This window comes from Haliotis rufescens, unplaced genomic scaffold, assembly GCF_023055435.1.
Source record: "Haliotis rufescens isolate VD_foot unplaced genomic scaffold, xgHalRufe1.0.p SCAF_1, whole genome shotgun sequence".
Taxonomy (NCBI): Eukaryota; Metazoa; Mollusca; class Gastropoda; order Lepetellida; family Haliotidae; genus Haliotis; species Haliotis rufescens.
Genome location: NW_025963779.1, coordinates 10,266,784 through 10,285,176, shown reverse-complemented (window position 1 = coordinate 10,285,176; position 18,393 = coordinate 10,266,784). Strand labels below are relative to the sequence as shown.

The 18,393-nt window shown below is 41.8% G+C and overlaps 1 protein-coding gene across 2 annotated transcripts in view; it reads left to right on the top strand.

The window, feature by feature from the left end:
- Positions 1-1,357: 1,357 nt before the first annotated feature.
- LOC125384439 (sacsin-like) overlaps positions 1,358-18,393 on the top strand; it is a 38,880-nt gene continuing 21,844 nt past the window's right edge. Inside the window, exon 1 of one of the 2 annotated variants that reach the window (XM_048403667.1) lies at positions 1,358-1,410. The gene's annotated coding sequence lies outside the window, so the exon portion shown is untranslated. Of the gene's footprint in view, positions 1,411-8,192; positions 8,338-18,393 lie in introns of those variants that run through there. The other variant, XM_048403704.1, reaches the window with a different exon arrangement.

Here is an 18,393-nt window from a genome sequence, read left to right as displayed (position 1 = left end):
TACGGTGGCCCATACCCGCCACTGGTGAGGGAACGAGGGGGTGATGGGGTTGTGGTCGGGAGCGCTAAGCCCCACATAGACAAATCAGCGTATTCACGTATTTAATAATAATATTGTTACAGAACACCTTTCGCTGTCCCCGACTAACCAACTCACATACTCATATGTACGGTGGCCCATACCCGCCACTGGCGAGATCACTTTTCACTGTATGCCTCTATGTTTTACTGGTGAGATAAAATACAGAGGTTTACAGGGGAAAATGATCTCACCAGTGCCGGGTATGGGCCACCGTACATATGAGTATGTGAGTTGTTTAGTCTACAATGTCACCAAAGGACGGGGACAGCGAAACGTGTTCTGTATCAATTATTAAATACGTGAATACGCTGATTTGCATCAAGGCGATTATTGCTTCTTTGCTCCGACATCAAATGCCAAGTGTATTCCCTTACACAGATTAACAACTAATTAGCTGACATATATGTATTATTTCAGTGCTTACAAAACAAGCGACAGGTCGACAGTTTGGTACAGTTTGAAAACGTGACCAACTCATCAATGAACGAAATTATAGTACTACATTTCCATATTAAGCGGCCTTAGTCTTGCAGCCCAGTAGCTGTGTATACGTGTATGTCACGTGATGCACATTATCGATTTTCTTCCTGCGAATTATTGTTCGTGCTTGTTGGCAGGTGTCGAATGAAACGCTGATCGTCTGAAAAAAACAACTTGTTTTGTGTTCAATATGTATTGTAGTTTTTGTAGACGTTGCGTAATGTTTTTGAAGGTCGTGATTAAGATTAGTGCAGTTACAAGCAAACATTAACACTGAACACTTCCATTCACTTTGACAGATAAACAAGTTCCGTGGACGCTCTCTATTTACATTTCAGTGTAGTTCAATTATACCTATAACATGTTTTAATACTTTTAGATGGCAATTTTGATCTAATGAACCAATATTCTTAAAGGGCGTCCTATTTTACGGGTACTCGAGTACGAGTCGAGTTTCACCCCTCGGGTACTCGAGTCCAAAAATTTGGACTCGTGGAAGCCCTACCCCCCCCCCCCCCACCCCCCCCCCCTCCCCCCCCCCCACCCCCCCCCCCCCCCCCCCCCCCCACACACACACCCTATCACCCCCTCGTTCCTACGGGCTTGACACTGGCACGTGCCCCCTAGCGTGCTCCCTATATGCCAATGTAACAATAAACGGACGGCATTGTATATAATAAGCATTCCATATTGTAGTTTCCTGGAACATCGATTACAAAAAACAACTTTCTTTTCGCCCGTGTATTCTGTGTAAGGCTTTGTCAGGCGGTTTCTCGGAAAGCCGTAGCAGATTGTCGTCTCTCAGTCGGCGTACAGCGTTTGCAGGTGGTATGACGCAGTCACAGCAGGGTAAGAGCAACTCAGTGTTATTACCTATGTTTGATTATTAACCATTGAGTAGCTTGAGTCAACCTAAGTTTCCACATTTCTGGCAACCAGGGTTGACTAAATTCAACCTGAGTTGATTAACTTAGGGAAGTAGAATATATCGCATTCAATCCAACATTAGCTTTAACACAAAATGGCTGCCAGGAGGAGAAACACAAGCGATTAGATATTTTAGTCAGCTACAGCTACAAACCCAGATATTTTTTAATTTCAAACTTTGAGCCTGAACAGTCTCAAGCACTTTCTCAAGAATTTTCAGGGACAATTTTTTTTTCCGATTAACTTCGAAAGTATCATTATTTGGAGTACAAACAGGTTGAAACATAACAAAACCATCTTGTTCAGTCAAAATTGGGGCCCCCTCTGGATTTTTATAGAAAACACTTTCCCTTGTGAATAAGAAATGAATAATCTTATTTGTCCCCCCCCCCTTCCCCCCCCCCCCCCCCCCCCCCCCATCTATATAGGCCTTTTAGATCTCTGTTGATGAAAAGCTTCACATCGAAATAAATAGTGAAATTCATTTTCAAAAAAGACGTTTACCACCTATAGCGGTATATGCACTTGTGTGTGTGTGTGTGTGTGTGTGTGTGTGTGTGTGTGTGTGTGAGTGTGTGTGTGGCTGCCTGTACTTTTCCGAACTGATGCTATAGTGCTAGCTCACTGAGATACCATGCCGAAGTTTAACATGAATACCCCACTCAGACACAGTATACTGACTCCGACCCGACCAGTCCTTGTTTTAGCCTCTTAATGCCGAGCGCCAGACAGGGTAACAACAAGTACCGTCTGTTAACGTCTTTTAACGGTATGACGCGGCCGGAGATCGAACCTAGACCACGGAGGCAGTCTGACAACTTATAAGGTCTGTCAGGTGTAAAGGTATAAACATTTCAGCTCGACGTTACTTAAGCCAGATATGCAAGTTAGCTAAGGTGTGTTACGGTTGTCTTCTCTACACGGTATACGACCTGGCAACACGAGCTGGCCACGTGAAAGATATCTGCCCGCTCCTTAACCAATCAGAATCTAGTGTTTTGATCTAAGGTAAGATAAAGTATTTGATCAATATTACGTGAACAAATCATATCTCTTCAATCTGACATGGAGAAAATGATCAATTAATTGTAGACTGAACTATTCAAATTCACCGGGCAATGTTAAGTATCGATTACAAACATTACAAACGCCCCTTGTATCTCGGTACGGCAAATATTATTATCACTGCTAGCCCCAAACTGGCATTATCAAACAACATTGGATTTTTAGCGAAGCGCATTCTGGGTCACATGGAAATATATATTTAAGAACGCTCGTAGTTTAATGTGTAAGTTCAATTCGTTGGAACTACTTGCTTTATAAACCAGTAGCGAATAATTATGACCCCTAGATTAATATTGTCATGTTTATACTGGCTAATAGGAAAGCATTTACACCAGCCACTGGCCATGAATATTTGCAGATACATCTACCCTGTATTTAGTGTATGATATAAATATAATCTGGAGATATGTTCTGTGTGAGCTGTTAAAACTGTATTGCTTGCGTCTGGATGATTTTCTTTTACACTTCCTGTGCAATTTACCAGATCGTATTTTTCTGTGGCATCCGTAGTGGATTTTTGTTGCTTTGTTTCTTAATAATAGTTATACAATTGTAACATAAAATAAGATATAGATCCTATTTACTGATATTTTATATATATAAAAAAACCCATTATTTAAAGCCTTTGATATCGGATCTGTTTTCTTCACATGCATCGCAAAACCAACAATGGATTTGTAGGTTTGGGTTCACACGGAACACTCGCAGACAGCCGTCGTTTTTTCTTTGCCTATCTTTTTGTTTAGTTGAAACGTTTTGGGAGATTTAACCGACGATTGGTAGCAATAACATCACGGTCATACTCTTCAGTCCGGAAAACACCGTAGTCTGTGAATTCTCTAAGTAAATGGTGAAGTCGGAGTCGTCCGAATGAATGAACGCGTAAGTGGCAATGCCGTATGTAAATTGAAATATTTAAGCTTATAATTAAATTCGACTACGTAAAACATGTTTTATCTACAATAGTTTAACCCAAAACGGTTGCATATATCAAAACAGACAAAAATGACGACATTGATAAACATTCCAGGTGTAGGAATACATACGAGTGGCGTGACATGAATCAGGTGATCGTTTAATTTCTGCACATAACTTGACACGCCTACACACACTCCGGCGCAGTGGTGACTCAGCATAACACCACTGCCACAGGCTAATTTGCGTATTACGTGACCGGACTTCGCTCTTGTTTGTAAACAAACGCGCTTTTTCATAAATCAGTATAGAACGGACTAATGGGGCGCTTAATATATTGTTTTGCATAATTATATAGATATGCTACTACAACTGCGACAGTGAATTTCGTGACAATATATATTTATACATCAAAGTGACCGTATCGCTAGCTCTCCGTTTTGGCTTCGATGACAGCACGTGGAGCCGTACAACCAATGTAAACAAAGGATAACTACGCAAAAACAAATAGATTATCACGTATTAGGATACTTTCTTAATGAACCGTAACCATTCTTTGACATTTGTATGTGAAAATGTGTAGACTTGTCAAACATGAAACGGATGAAAATCATATTCAATATCTTGAATGGACATGGCACTGGCCTGTGGCAGAGGTACTATGCTGGCTGGCTGCCGACCGCATGGAACTCTGGGTAGGGGAGTGACGCCTACACAGTCAGTAGCCAATCAACGGAGAGTTGGATTAAAACAATGTTAAAACAATGTCCGAGAGAAGGCGGCTGTTTCAAATAACATGGTCATTTACTGCGTGATTCAAACATTACTTCCCAGATTACGGTAAAACACAGTTGGAGAAATGCTAGTTAGAAATGAAACCCGAAGACATGAAAGTTGAACTGAGGCGAGCGGGAAAAAAACAGGCGAGCGAGCCTGCACGTTTTTACTGTTTCATTCATTCTCGGCCTTCGGTTTCAAAGGGTAGTTTTGACATGAATATGCATGAAAGTCGCTAAATGTCCTGTGCATCACGATACATGTGAGCAGAAAGGGAATTCCCTCGACTGTAATATTGTGATTCCCCGACATTCCGCAGTAATAAAAGTAGTGCGCCGCGGTGGGCATGGCTTAATATTTTACATTCATTAGGAAATGAACACACTCCGGCGCAGTGGTGACTCAGCATAACACCACTGCCACAGTCTAGTATGCATATCACGTGACCGGACTTTTCTCTTGTTTGTAAACAAACGCGCTTTTTCAGAAATGGACTTATGCAAGTATTTGGGGGAGCTTAACATATTGTTTTGAATAATTATATAAGTATGCTACTACAGCTGCGACAGTTTGTTGCATACATCAAAGTGACCGTTTCGCTAGCTCTCCGTTGGGCTTCGATGACAGCACGTGGAGCCGTACAACCAATGTAAACAAAGTATAACTACGCAGAAACAAGTAGATTTTCACGTATTAGCATACCTTCTTAATGAACCGTAACCATTCTTTGACGTTTGTTTATGAAAATGTGTAGACTTGTTAAACATGAAACGGATGAAAAGCATATGCAATATCTTGAATGGACTGTAAAAGATATGACGAATCGTCACATGGCGCTGGCCTGTGGCAGAGGTACTATGCTGGCTGGCTGCCGGCCGCAAGGAACTCTGGGTAGGAGAGTTGGAAATGAATGCAATAACACGTGACCAATTCAGCTAATCAGAATGCAGGAATTTCCATGAACACAACGAAAATTTAATTATATGTGCTTATAGGAGCATGTATTTTGCGTAAGACACACATGTCAAGCGAACGTTTTGCAGCCAATTGACATGGATTTTTAATTAACGTGAGATAAGATAAAGAATATCCTAATCAGCTAAGAGAAGTCCTTTTATTAGATTGTCGCTGGTGGAAGATGGGGAGAACTTGGCTGTGGGAATAAACTCTAGATATGAAGTATTATTGTTTACGTGGTAAGCAGAATAGTCAGTTGGGAATGTCTGCGCAACGGCAGCGGTACAGGGAGGTTAGCACCAGGTGTCAGGGGTATCAGTTACATGCCAGATCGTAGCGCCGATAGCTTAACGGGTGGCCGTCCTTATATAAGCAACATAATCTCTACACACCAGACGAATTTCATGATTAATAACGCATATCGTTTTTATTTTCAACAAAATCAATAAAGCGCTTCCGTGCAACTTGATTTTCTGGTCCTTCGATCGCTCGATTGTCTGGTTTGATTACTGGCCACCGCCGCATGGCAACCGTGCTGCTATGCGGCGTTAGGAAGCAAACACTCCCCTTTATGCAAATTGTGTGAGTGGCGGGTATAACCGTTAGGGCGGACATGCTTACTCTTTTCATCGATCCATTCATAATAATTTCTAACGTTATTTTGCCTTTCACGTCCGATGGAATACGTTTCGGTGGGTAATCGAGACTGGTTATTCTCCGGCGTTAAGGTTACACATTTATAGTTTAAGTACATCTTTCATACTTTCTTCCCGAATACCATGTTATTCTCTTCACGTGAACAAGAGAAGATTGTCAACGCGCACGTTGACGGGGAATTAGCTCTTGGGGGAATAAAGGACAAAATCGACATCTGTCCCGGAACGCTTTATGCACAACATGTAAACAATAAACAACAATTGCACAATGAGCGGAATACCTGCTCTGACAACACAAACACAGCGATGAGCGGACATTCCAGATCAGGCGTACAAGAGGTGAGCGGAGCTCCAGCTCACCTCAGGGCGTTTCCCACGAGCGGCACATCCTGCTCGAGGCTCACGTCAGGGCGTTTCCTACGAGCGGCGCATCCTGATCGAGGTCGTCCCTACACCACGTTCGGAATACCAAGCCTGACTAACACCATAGTAACTGAGAGAGAGTTTTAGGGTTTTTACGACCTCTTCAGCCATCGGCTATTTCGCAGTCGGGACCAGACGGGTTAAACAATAATAATTAATAGTGGGAAATAAGAAAAGTAATCGGCTGGCCCAAAAAACTGTAAATTAGGGGGGATTAAGAAGAAAGAAATACAGTAAAGGGGGTAGAGAATGAGAGGGGATGAGAGAAATTAGTGGGAGTGTGGTAGAGCTGTAAGAAACCTAGTCTACAGGGAGCAAGTAGTAAATAGACTTTTAATGGAATATGATCAGTTAAGCTGATATGCTAGTATAGTACTATCTAGTAATAAATAAAGTAAAAAAAAAGTGGGGTGGGTGGAAAACCTACTTTAATAAACTTTGGGCTTATTGGCTGGGGTGGGGGACGCAGGAGTGAGGGGTAAGTCGCGGCCCTGAGCGTGTGAACTGGGCTTGGGTGAGTGGCTGGTTAAACGGGCATGGTTATTTGTGTCTGGATATGGGCGAAGTTTTCGCGCGGACGTCGGAGAAGTCGGTCCGCGCTGAGAATTTGGATCCCGATCCTAATTTGAGAAAGTGTGGATTTTGTATACAGTTTTAATGCTGTAATATCTTTGGGATTTTTCTAAAGTTTGCTTATGAGATTTGTTGTTTTAAGAAACATAGCTATATGGGAGAATTTAGATGGGTGATGAGAGGGGTTTAGTAATAATGTAATATTGTTTTTGAACTAGGGGGGGGGGGGGGGGGGGAGGGAGCTGTATAGTTGTGTTTGTTGTTGTTTATATTGTGGGCATTTGTGAATATGTGATCTAGATTTTCTGGTATGTTGCAGTGAAAGCAGTTTGGGTGTGGGTGTCTGTTTTGTTTATGAAGTGTTTTGTTTAGGTTCATTTGGCCGCTTAGCATTCTGTTTATAATTTTTTTCTGTTAGAATCGACTTTGTGAAGTTGCGGCACTTTATGACTGGTTTACTAAAGAGGGATTTTATCCATGTGGACTTACAATTTTGAATATTAATTTTGACATTTTGAAATAGAATGTTTTTTCTAATCAATGATTTAGTCTCGGCTTTACTGGTGGTGAAATTAATGCTTGGGGATGGTTGGGTGGTGGCTAATTTGGCCGCTGTGTCTGCTAGTTGGTTGCCTGTTATGCCAGTGTGTGCAGGTGCCCATAGGAGAGTTATTGTTTTGTTTGTTTCTGTGATATTTGTATGTATGTCAATAATGTTGTTTATAATGTCTTGCCTTGATTTGGATTTTTTGTTGTGGATCTGACTTAATGAGCCTAATGAGTCTGAAATTATTTAAAAGTTTGTGTTGTTAGATTGTTTTATGTAGTGATAAGCACATTGGATGGTGAGTAGTTCAGCTGTGTTGATATGTGTGTAGTTTGGATAGTGGAAGTTTGTGGTGATTGATGTGGGTTGTGTAATCTGTATGCCTAGTCCTGATTTGTTGTTGGTTGCTTGGGATGCGTCGGTATAGATATGGGTGTGTTTTGGCCAGTTTTGATGGATGTAGTTGTTAGTTATTGCTTTTTTGTCTAGTTTTTTAATATCTGGGTGTAGAGTAAATGTTTTGTGGAGGGTGAGGTCTGTTTCGGGGGGTGGTTTGTCATTGATGTATATGTTTGATGGGGCTGTATGTTTGATGTTTTCAAGTTTGTGTGTTTTGATAAGTTTATATAGGTGTGTAAGGTATGGGGCTAAGGTGTGATTGTTTTTGAATTTCTTGACACGGGCTTGACACTGGCACGTGCCCCCTAGCGTGCTCCTTATATGCCAATGTAACAATACACGGACGGCATTGTATATAATAAGCATTCCATATTGTAGTTTCCTGGAACATCGATTACAAAAACCTACTTTCGTTTCGCCCGTGTATTCTGTGTAAGGCTTTGTCAGGCGGTTTCTCGGAAAGCCGTAGCAGATTGTCGTCTCTCAGTCGGCGTACAGCGTTTGCAGGAGCCGGTTGTATGATGCAGGCACAGCAGGGTAAGAGCAACTCAGTGTTATTACCTATGTTTGATTATTAACCATTGAGAAGCTTGAGTCAACCTAAGTTTCCACATTTCTGGCAACCAGGGTTGACTAAATTCAACCTGAGTTAACCAAGAATAACTTAGGGAAGTAGAATATATCGCATTAAATCCAACATTAGCTTTAACACAAAATGGCTGCCAGGAGGAGAAACACAAGCGAATAGATATTTTAGTCAGCTACAGCTACAAACCCAGATATGTTTTAATTTCAAACTTTGAGCCTGAACAGTCTCAAGCTCTTTCTCAAGAACTTTCAGGGACAATTTTTGCACTTGCGTGTGTGTGTGTGTGTGTGTGTGTGTGTGTGTGTGTGTGTGTGTGTGTGTGTGTGTGTGTGTGTGTGTGTGTGTGTGTGTGTGTGTGTGTGTGTGTGTGTGTGTGTGATGTATATGTTTGATGGGGCTGTATATGTTTGATGGGGCTGTATGTTTGATGTTTTCAAGTTTGTGTGTTTTGATGAGTTTATATAGGTGTGTAAGGTATGGGGCTAAGGTGTGATTGTTTTTGAATTTCTTCAGGGTTACAGGTCTAAGGTTGCTGTACTTGGTTATAATCTGTTTGAGTATAGGATTGTGTTGTGCCCCAGCCCAGTAGTTTAAAATGGTTTGATTTCTTCTTAATTGTATGGAGGTAGTTCCTGATATAAGCTGTAGTGAGTTTAGTGCAGTACCGGTTCTAGTGCCCAGGGTTTATTTAAGGGCTTTGTACTGGATGGAATTAAGTTTTTTGTCAAGTTTTTCTGAAATGGAGTTGAGGACTGGAGCAGCATAGTCTAGCAGTGCCATGGACCGTGAACTTTGTTGTCTTAAGCTGTAGGGGAAATGGGATGTAGGGGTTTTGGGAGGTTACCGTCACTTAGTAAGTAAAGCGCTTTGATTCAGTCAGTTTGACAGCTAGCAGACGACACACACTAACAGAGTTACTTCCCTTCCCTCAAATTGATTGCATTCGGATAAACATTTCAGCTCGACGTTACTTGAGCCAGATATGCAAGTTAGCTAAGGTGTGTTACGGTTGTTTTCTCTACACGGTATACGACCTGGCAACACGAGCTTGCCACATGAAAGATATCTGCCCACGCCTTAACCAATCAGAATCTAGTATTTGATCTAAGGTAAGATAAAGTATTTGATCAATTTTACGTGAACAAATCATATCTCTTCAATCTGACATGGAGAAAATGATCAATTAATTGTAGACTGAACTATTCAAATTCACCGGGCAATGTTAAGTATCCATTACATACATTACAAACGCCCCTTGTATCTCGGTACGGCAAATATTATTATCACTGCTAGCCCCAAACTGGCATTATCAAACAACATTGGATTATTAGCGAAGCGCAATCTCGGTCACATGGAAATATATATTTAAGAACGCTCGTAGTTTAATGTATAAGTTAAATTCGTTGGAACTACTTGCTTTATAAACCAGTAGCGAATAATTATGACCCCTAGATTAATATTGTCATGTTTATACTGGCTAATATAGGAAAGCATTTACAGCAGCCACTGGCCATGAATATTTGATGATACATCTAGCCTGTATTTAGTGTATGATAAGATAATCTGGATATATGTTCTGTGTGAGCTGTTAAAACTGTATTGCTTGCGTCTGGATGATTTTCTTTTACACTTCCTGTGCAATTTACCAGATCGTATTTTTCTGTGGTATCCGTAGTGGATTTTTGTTGCTTTGTTTCTTAATAATAGTTATACAATTGTAACATAAAATAAGTTATAGATCCTTTTTACTGATATTTTATATAGAATTTTTTATTTTATTTAAAGCCTTTGATATCGGATCTGTTTTCTTCATATGCCCTCGCAAAACCAGCAATGGTTTTGTAGGTTTGGGTACATACGGAACACTGCAGACAGCCGTCGTGTTTTCTTTTCCTGTCTTTTTATTTAGTTGAAACGTTTTGGGAGATTTAACCGACGATTGGTAGCAATAACATCACGGTCATTCTCTTCAGTCCGAAAAACACCGTAGTCTGTGAATTCTCTAAGTAAATGGTCGAAGTCGGAATCGTCCAAATGAATGAACGCGTAAGTGGCAATGCCGAATGTAAATTGAAATATATGTGCTTATAGGTGCATGTATTTCGCGGTGGGCGTGGCTTAATATTTTACATTCATTAGGAAATGAATGCAATAACACGTGACCAATTCAGCTAATCAGAATGCAGGAATTTCCATGAACACAATGAAAATTTAAATATATGTGCTTATAGGAGCATGTATTTCGCGTAAGACACACATGTCAAGCGAACGTTTTGCAGCCAATTGACATGGAGATTTAATTAACGAGAGATAAGATAAAGAATATCCTAATCAGCTAAGAGAAGTCCTTTTATTAGATTGTCGCTGGTGGAAGATGGGGAGAACTTGGCTGTGGGAATAAACTCTAGGTATGAAGTATAATTGTTTACGTGGTAAGCAGAATAGTCAGTTGGGAATGTCTGCGCAACGGCAGCGGTACAGGGAGGTTAGCACCAGGTGTCAGGGGTATCAGTTACATGCCAGATCGTAGCGCCGATAGCTTAACGGGTGGCCGTCCTTATATAAGCAACATAATCTCTACACACCAGACGTATTTCATGATTAATAACGCATATCGATTTAATTTTCAACAAAATCAATAAAAGGGCTTTCGTGCAACTTGATTTTCTGGTCCTTCGATCGCTCGATTGTCTGGTTTGATTACAGGCCGCCGTCGCATGGCATACGTGCTGCTATGCGGCGTTAGGAACAAACACTCCCCTTTATGCAAATTGTGTGAGTGGCGGGTATTACCGTTAGGGCGGACATGCTTACTCTTTTCATCGATCCATTCATAATAATTTCTACCGTTATTTTGCCTTTCACGTCCGATGGAATACGTTTCGGTGGGTAATCGAGACTGGTTATTCTCCGGCGTTAAGGTTACACATTTATAGTTTAAGTACATCTTTCATACTTTCTTCCCGAATACCATGTTATTCTCTTCACGTGAACAAGAGAAGATTGTCAACGCGCACGTTGACGGGGAATTAGCTCTTGGGGGAATAAAGGACAAAATCGACATCACTGTCCCGGAACGCTTTATGCACAACATGTAAACAATAAACAACAATTGCACAATGAGCGGAATACCTGCTCTGACAACACAAACACAGCGATGAGCGGACCTTCCAGATCAGGCGTACAAGAGGTGAGCGGAGCTCCAGCTCACCTCAGGGCGTTTTCCACGAGCGGCACATCCTGCTCGAGGCTCACCTCCGGGCGTTTCCTACGAGCGGCGCATCCTGATCGAGGTCGTCCCTACACCACGTTCGAAATACCAAGCCTGACTCACACCATAGTAACTGAGAGAGAGTTTTAGGGTTTTTACGACCTCTTCAGCCATCGGCTATTTCGCAGTCGGGACCAGACGGGTTAAACAATAATAATTAATAGTGGGAAATAAGAAAAGAAATCGGCTGGCCCCAAAAAGTGTAAATTAGGGGGGATAAAGAAGAAAGAAATACAGTAAAAGGGGTAGAGGGGGGTGAGAGAAATTAGTGGGAGTGTGGTAGAGCTTTAAGAAACCTAGTCTACAGGGAGCATGTAGTAAATAGACTTTTAATGGAATATGATCAGTTAAGCTGATATGCTAGTATGGTACTATCTAGTAATAAATAAAGTAAAAAAAAAGTGGGGTGGGTGGAAAACCTACTTTAATAAACTTTGGGCTTATTGGCTGGGGTGGGGGACGCAGGAGTGAGGGGTAAGTCGCGGCCCTGAGCGTGTGAACTGGGCTTGGGTGAGTGGCTGGTTAAACGGGCATGGTTTAGTCGGTCTGGAAATGGGCGAAATTTTCGCGCGGACGTCGGAGAAGTCGGTCCGCGCTGAGAATTTGGATCCCGATCCTAATTTGAGAAAGTGTGGATTTTGTATACAGTATTAATGCTGTAATTTGTTTGGGATTTTTCTAAAGTTTGCTTATGAGATTTGTTGTTTTATAAAACATAGCTATATGGGAGAATTTAGAGGGGTTATTAGAGGGGTTTACTGATAATGTAATATAGTTTTTAAACTGGGGGGGGGGGGGGGGAGCTGTATAGTTGTGTTTGTGGTGAATATGTGATCTAGATTTTCTGGTATGTTTCAGTGAGAGCAGTTTGGGTGTGGGTGTCTGTTTTGTTTATGAAGTGTTTTGTTTAGGTTCATTTGGCCGCTTAGCATTCTGTTTATATTTTCTCTGTTAGAATCGACTTTGTGAAGTTGCGGCACTTTATGACTGGTTTGCTAAAGAGGGATTTTGTCCATGTGGACTTACAATTTTGAATATTAATTTTGAAATTTTGAAATAGAATGCTTTACTGGTGGTGAAATTAATGCTTGGGGATGGTTGGGTGGTGGCTAATTTGGCCGCTGTGTCTGCTAGTTGGTTGCCTGTTATGCCAGTGTGTGCAGGTGCCCATAGGAGAGTTATTGTTTTGTTTGTTTCTGTGATATTTGTATGTATGTCAATAATGTTGTTTATAATGTCTTGCCTTGATTTGGATTTTTTGTTGTGGATCTGAGTTAATGAGCCTAATGAGTCTGAAATTATTAAAAAGTTTGTGTCGTTAGATTGTTTTATGTAGTGATAAGCACATTGGATGGCGAGTAGTTCAGCTGTGTTGATATGTGTGTAGTTTGTATAGTGGGGAGTTTGTGGTGATTGATGTGGGTTGTGTAATCTGTATGCCTAGTCCTGATATGTTGTTGGTTGCTTGGGATGCGTCGGTATAGATATGGGTGTGTTTTGGCCAGTTTTGATGGATGTAGTTGTTGGTTATTGCTTTTTTGTCTAGTTTTTTAATATCTGGGTGTAGAGTAAATGTTTTGTGGAGGGTGAGGTCTGTTTCGGGGGGTGGTTTGTCATTGATGTATATGTTTGATGGGGCTGTATGTTTGATGTTTTCAAGTTTGTGTGTTTTGATAAGTTTATATAGGTGTGTAAGGTATGGGGCTAAGGTGTGATTGTTTTTGAATTTCTTCAGGGTGGCAGGTCTAAGGTTGCTGTACTTGGTTATAATCTGTTTGAGTATAGGATTGTGTTGGGCCCCAGCCCAGTAGTTTAAAATGGTTTGATTTCTTCTTAATTGTATGGAGGTAGTTCCTGATATAAGCTGTAGTGAGTTTAGTGCAGTACCGGTTCTAGTGCCCAGGGCTGTTTTAAGGGTTTTGTACTGGATGGAATTAAGTTTTTTGTTAAGTTTTTCTGAAATGGAGTTGAGGACTGGAGCAGCCTAGTCTAGTTTGGGTTGAATAAGTGATTTATATATATTAAGTAGTGTTTGTTTGTCAGCGCCCCAATCAGCCGCTGATGGCTCTCATTAGATTTAGATCCTTTTGGCATGATGTGACCAGATTATGAATATGGGGAGCCCATGTCAGTTGTTGGTCAAAGGTGATTCCCAGAAATTTAGCTTCCTTTTTGAATATAATGTTTTGATTGTTTAAGGTGAGTTTGGGTGGACAATTTGGCATGTGTCTGTTTTTGAATAGTAGGCCGATGGTTTTCTGAGTGTTAATTTGGAATCCCCACTGGGCTGCCCAGTGTTCTAGGTGATTAAGTAGGGGTTGAATTCTTTTTTGAATTTGTTTTAGCGAGGTTGACAACGTCCAGAAAGAAATGTCATCAGCAAATTTGGCAGTGGTTATATTTTTAGTTATAGGCGGGAAAATGTCGTCAATCATGAAATTGAAGAGAGTTGGTGATATTATACTTCCCTGTGGGGTGCCTTTTTTCTAAATGATGTGGGTCTGATAGAGTGTTTTTTGTTTTTACTGTAATGTTTCTGTCTGTTAAGAAAGAGTGAATGAAATTTAGTATTCTACCATCTATGGCTTTTTCTTTAAGTTTTTTAATTAGGCCATAATGACAAACTGAAATCTATGAAAATGGCCAATGTGTACTGTTTTTGGGCGAGTGCTGTTTTAACGTCATGTTCTAAATGTAAAACGTGGTCTAAAGTTTGTCGGTTAGACATAAAGTCACTCTGGTCCTCAATAAGAAGGTTTTGGGAGGTAATTTTGAATTTTAGTCTATTATTAATGATGGATTCCATTCTTTTACATTTATGGGAGGTTAATGAGATGGGGCGATAGGAATCCGGTTCTCGTGGGGGCTTTCCTGGTTTAAGAACCGGTACCACCTGAGCTGTTTTCCATGAGTGGGGAGGGAGCCAGATGTCCAAATTTGGTTAAAGAGTTGAAGAAGTAGTTTTTGAATTTTTGGGGGAAGGTGATTGATGATGGTGTAGCTGATGTTGTCTTGACCTGTGGCTGGGGCTGTGTTTTTGTTATTGATTGCTGTTTGTAGTTCATGAATGTTGATTATTTTGTTAAGTGGCATGTGTAAGAGTGGGGGTCTGTGTGTGTATGTGGGGTGATTTTTTATTGTGTTTTGCATGTGGGGAGTGTGATTGGTGGAGCTGCTAGTGGCCGAGAAGTGAGCAGCCATGGCGTTAGCCTTTTCTTATCGGTATTTAGGTTAGGAAAAGAGGGGGCTGAGAAGGATTTTGAAGTGCCCTTTATGGCCTTAAGTTTTTTCCATAGAATTTTGGTATTTTGTTTCCCCATTTTCAAGGAGCTGGTAAAAGTTTTCCAATGTTTTCTTTTGGCTGCTCTTATGAGTTGTTTAGTTGAATTTCTGAGATTTCTAGCCAGGGGGGAGTTTGGTTATGTCCCGCTTGGCTTTATTTAGTGCTTTTTTCTAAGTTTTCTAGTTTTCTAGATTTTTTCAATTTCTGGGCTCCACCAAGGGACAGGTGTTTGTTTGGGTGAAATTTTGACTGTGGGAATGCATTGTGTAGCTATTTTATGTATAGTGTTAGTGAAGTTTGAGTTAAAGATGTCATTGTCAGTGTTATGGATATGGTGGATGTTTATTTGGTTGCATAGTGTGTTGAGAGTTTTCCAGTCGGCCTTTTTTAAGTTAAGTTTAGATTGCTGGGAGGTATAGTCTAAAGGGGGGTCGATTGGGGATTTGGAATGAGGTTGGGATGGGTTTTGAGTGGGTAGAGAGATCGAAATTTTGATGGGCATGTGGTCACTGCCCCAGGTGTCCGAATGTACCTCCCAGCTTAGTTTTGATTGGAGATGGGGGGGGGGGGGGGGGTGTGTGCTGATAGTTAGATCTACTGCTGAAGGGGATTGGAGGTGATTTGTGGGGATTCTAGTGGGTTGGTTGTCGTTTAAGCAAATAAGGTTGTTTGTTTCTGTCCATTTGTAGATTAGTTTCCCAAATTTATCTGTGAAGTTTTTTGTGCCCCACAGTGGATGGTGAGCATTGAAATCGCCTAGAAAAATAGTGTTTTGATCAATATATTTAGTTAGTACTTCTAAATCTTCACCTGTGAATGGTTTTGTTTTTGTATGGTACACATTTATAATACTGATTTTAGTTTGATTTATGGTAGTTTTGATAGCCAGGCATTCAAGGTTTGGGGTTGGGATATCTATTGTTTCATAGTTGAGATGTTCTTTGATGAATATGCCAAGGCCACCATGGGGTGGTCTGGGGTAGTTAGTGGGGCGGGGTCTATCTTGCCGAATGAAAAAATAGCCTGGAATTTTGAAGGCTTTTGGGGGGGATATTTTGGTTTCCTGTACTGCGATTATTAATGGACTAATTTTTTCAAGGGCTATGAGGGCCTTAAGGTCATGCCCATTATCGGGTTTTAGAATGAAGGGGAATTTGATTCTGGATGGCATGGTGTTCCGGGGCTAATTTGGAAGATGGTAGGAAGGGTTTCATTTAAGTGCCCTGATGGCTGCTTGAAAGTTTTGAAATGTTTTATGGTAGAGGTTTGCGAGCTGGGCCAGGGAGTGGAGTTTCTTGGGGGTGTTTTTTTTTAATGAGGATGGCTGCTGATATAAATTCGATAAGTTTGTTTGTATTTGAGTTTAGTTTTTTGGGTGTGACTATCAATGAGGGGGATGTTTTGAGTGTCTGCAGTTTGTGAGAGAGCAGTTGTTTCCTTGTAGTGTTTATCTTATAGTTGATTTGTTTGTGTCTGTGTTGGGGGTGGTTTGATGGGATTGGGATGGCTGATTTGGCAGGGGGTTTGGGTTTGGGTAGGGGTGGGTCTTGTGGGGGAGGGGGTGGGGTTTATTTGGGGGGACTGTTTGGATTGAGAGGAGGGCCGGAATGGGGTCGGTGGTGAAGGAGGGGGGGGGGGGGGGGGGGGGTATGGTTGTGGTTTGGGATGTAGTATGGGGCGGTGGGCGGTGGGGGTTGGGGGTTGGGAAGCAGAGCCATTTTGAGGGCGGTTGAATTTTTTGGCCAGCGGGGGGCGTTGGAGGGTGGTTGGGGGGGAGAGAGGGGGGTGGGGGGGGGGTAGTGGGGGGGGGGGGGGGCGGCTGGGACTGGTAAGGGGTTATGGGTGGCAAAGAGTTGTTTGCGTTTGTTTCTTTGGGGGCGTGGAGGGGGAGGTGGGGGTTCGGGGAGGGAGCTGGACATGGAGTCAGATGTGGTGTCTAGGTCAAGGTATTCAGGTATGGAGTTGTAAGTTGGGATGGTGGCGGGTTTTGGTAGGTGGTCTATTGTGATGTGTTTATTTAGCTTGAGGATATGTGTTTCTATTATCGGGCAGGTGTATTGAGTTGCTGCATGACCCTCTGTTTAACATTGTGTGCAGTATGGGGCCCATGTGCATTCTGCGGCTTCGTGTCTATACGAGCCGCATTTCTGACACATGGGTGGTTGTCTGCAGGTGGATGTAGGGTGATTGAAGGAGTGGCAGATGGTGCATTAGGTGGGATTTTTCCTGACGGGGTTTACATTATATGTGAGTGTGCCGAAAATGATGTGTGTTGGGAGATCTGTTGTTTTGAATGTCAGAAATACTGTTTGGGTGGTTGTCCTGCCCGGGATGAGTGTGCGATTGTTGATGTTTTTGTAATTTATAATCTTGGGTTGTGAGTGGATTTTGTTTGCCATGTTGATGTAGTCTTGGATGTCCTCTTGTGCGTCCCTGTGGTCTATGTATATTACCCCTTGTATTTGTGTGAACCATTTGGGCACCTGCCATGTAATGTTAAGCCCGTCTATTATTGGGTGTCTGCTGGCATGTGGAAGTGTATCTTGGTTGGGGAAGGTGAGTTTGAAGCCGTAGTAACTGTTGTTGTTGTTGCATTAGGTGTTTAAGAGGTCGCCTTCTGCCTAGGCAATTTCGGCTGACCTGTCCCTCTTTGGGACTCCTGTGTGTGAGAAGGGTTCACATATCTATTGTGAGTTCGGTGTTCACATAATTTCTGTTTTTGCATTGATATGATTTCTATTTTCTTATATTGATATGATTTCATTTTTATCCTTGGCTGTTTTGTTTATATACGTTCGAGCAGCTGTTCATCTCTCAGAAATAGAGTTAGTTTGGCCTTCGCAATTGCATCTCTTGGCTTTAGGAGATCAATGTCTGATAGCAGATCTAACTGCAATTCTTGTTTTAACCTAGCCCGGGCTGGGGCATGGTCTTGACATTCTAGTAACACGTGGTCAATGGTTTCAGCCTGATTGCAAGATGAACAAACCTTGTCATAGTGCTTTCTGTGACCAAGTCTGAGGCGTGAGATAGCAATTTCAATTTTCCTTTCATTTGAGTATGAGTTTGGCTTTTGTTGGACCTTGGGTTGAATTTTGTATAGCCATCTGCCGATCTTACTTGCGTCCCATTCGGCTTGCCATCTTTCTGCTATGGAGGCTTTGATTTTGCTTTTATCTCTAGTTTACTAAAGGGAATAGGCTGTATATCCGCTTTGTCTAGAGCTAGCTTCGCCAGTGAGTCTGCTTTTTCATTTCCATGAATATCTATGTGAGAGGGGATCCAACACAGCTCCACCTGTTGCCCTTGGTCCGATAGTTTTGTATATTCGTACAGAATATTGTTGACTGTTTGGCCTGGAGTTTGAGTTTCTGCCACTGATGGCCTGAAGTGCACTTAGCGAGTCTGATAGGACGATTGCCTTTGCTTCCGGGAGTTCCGGTATGAGTT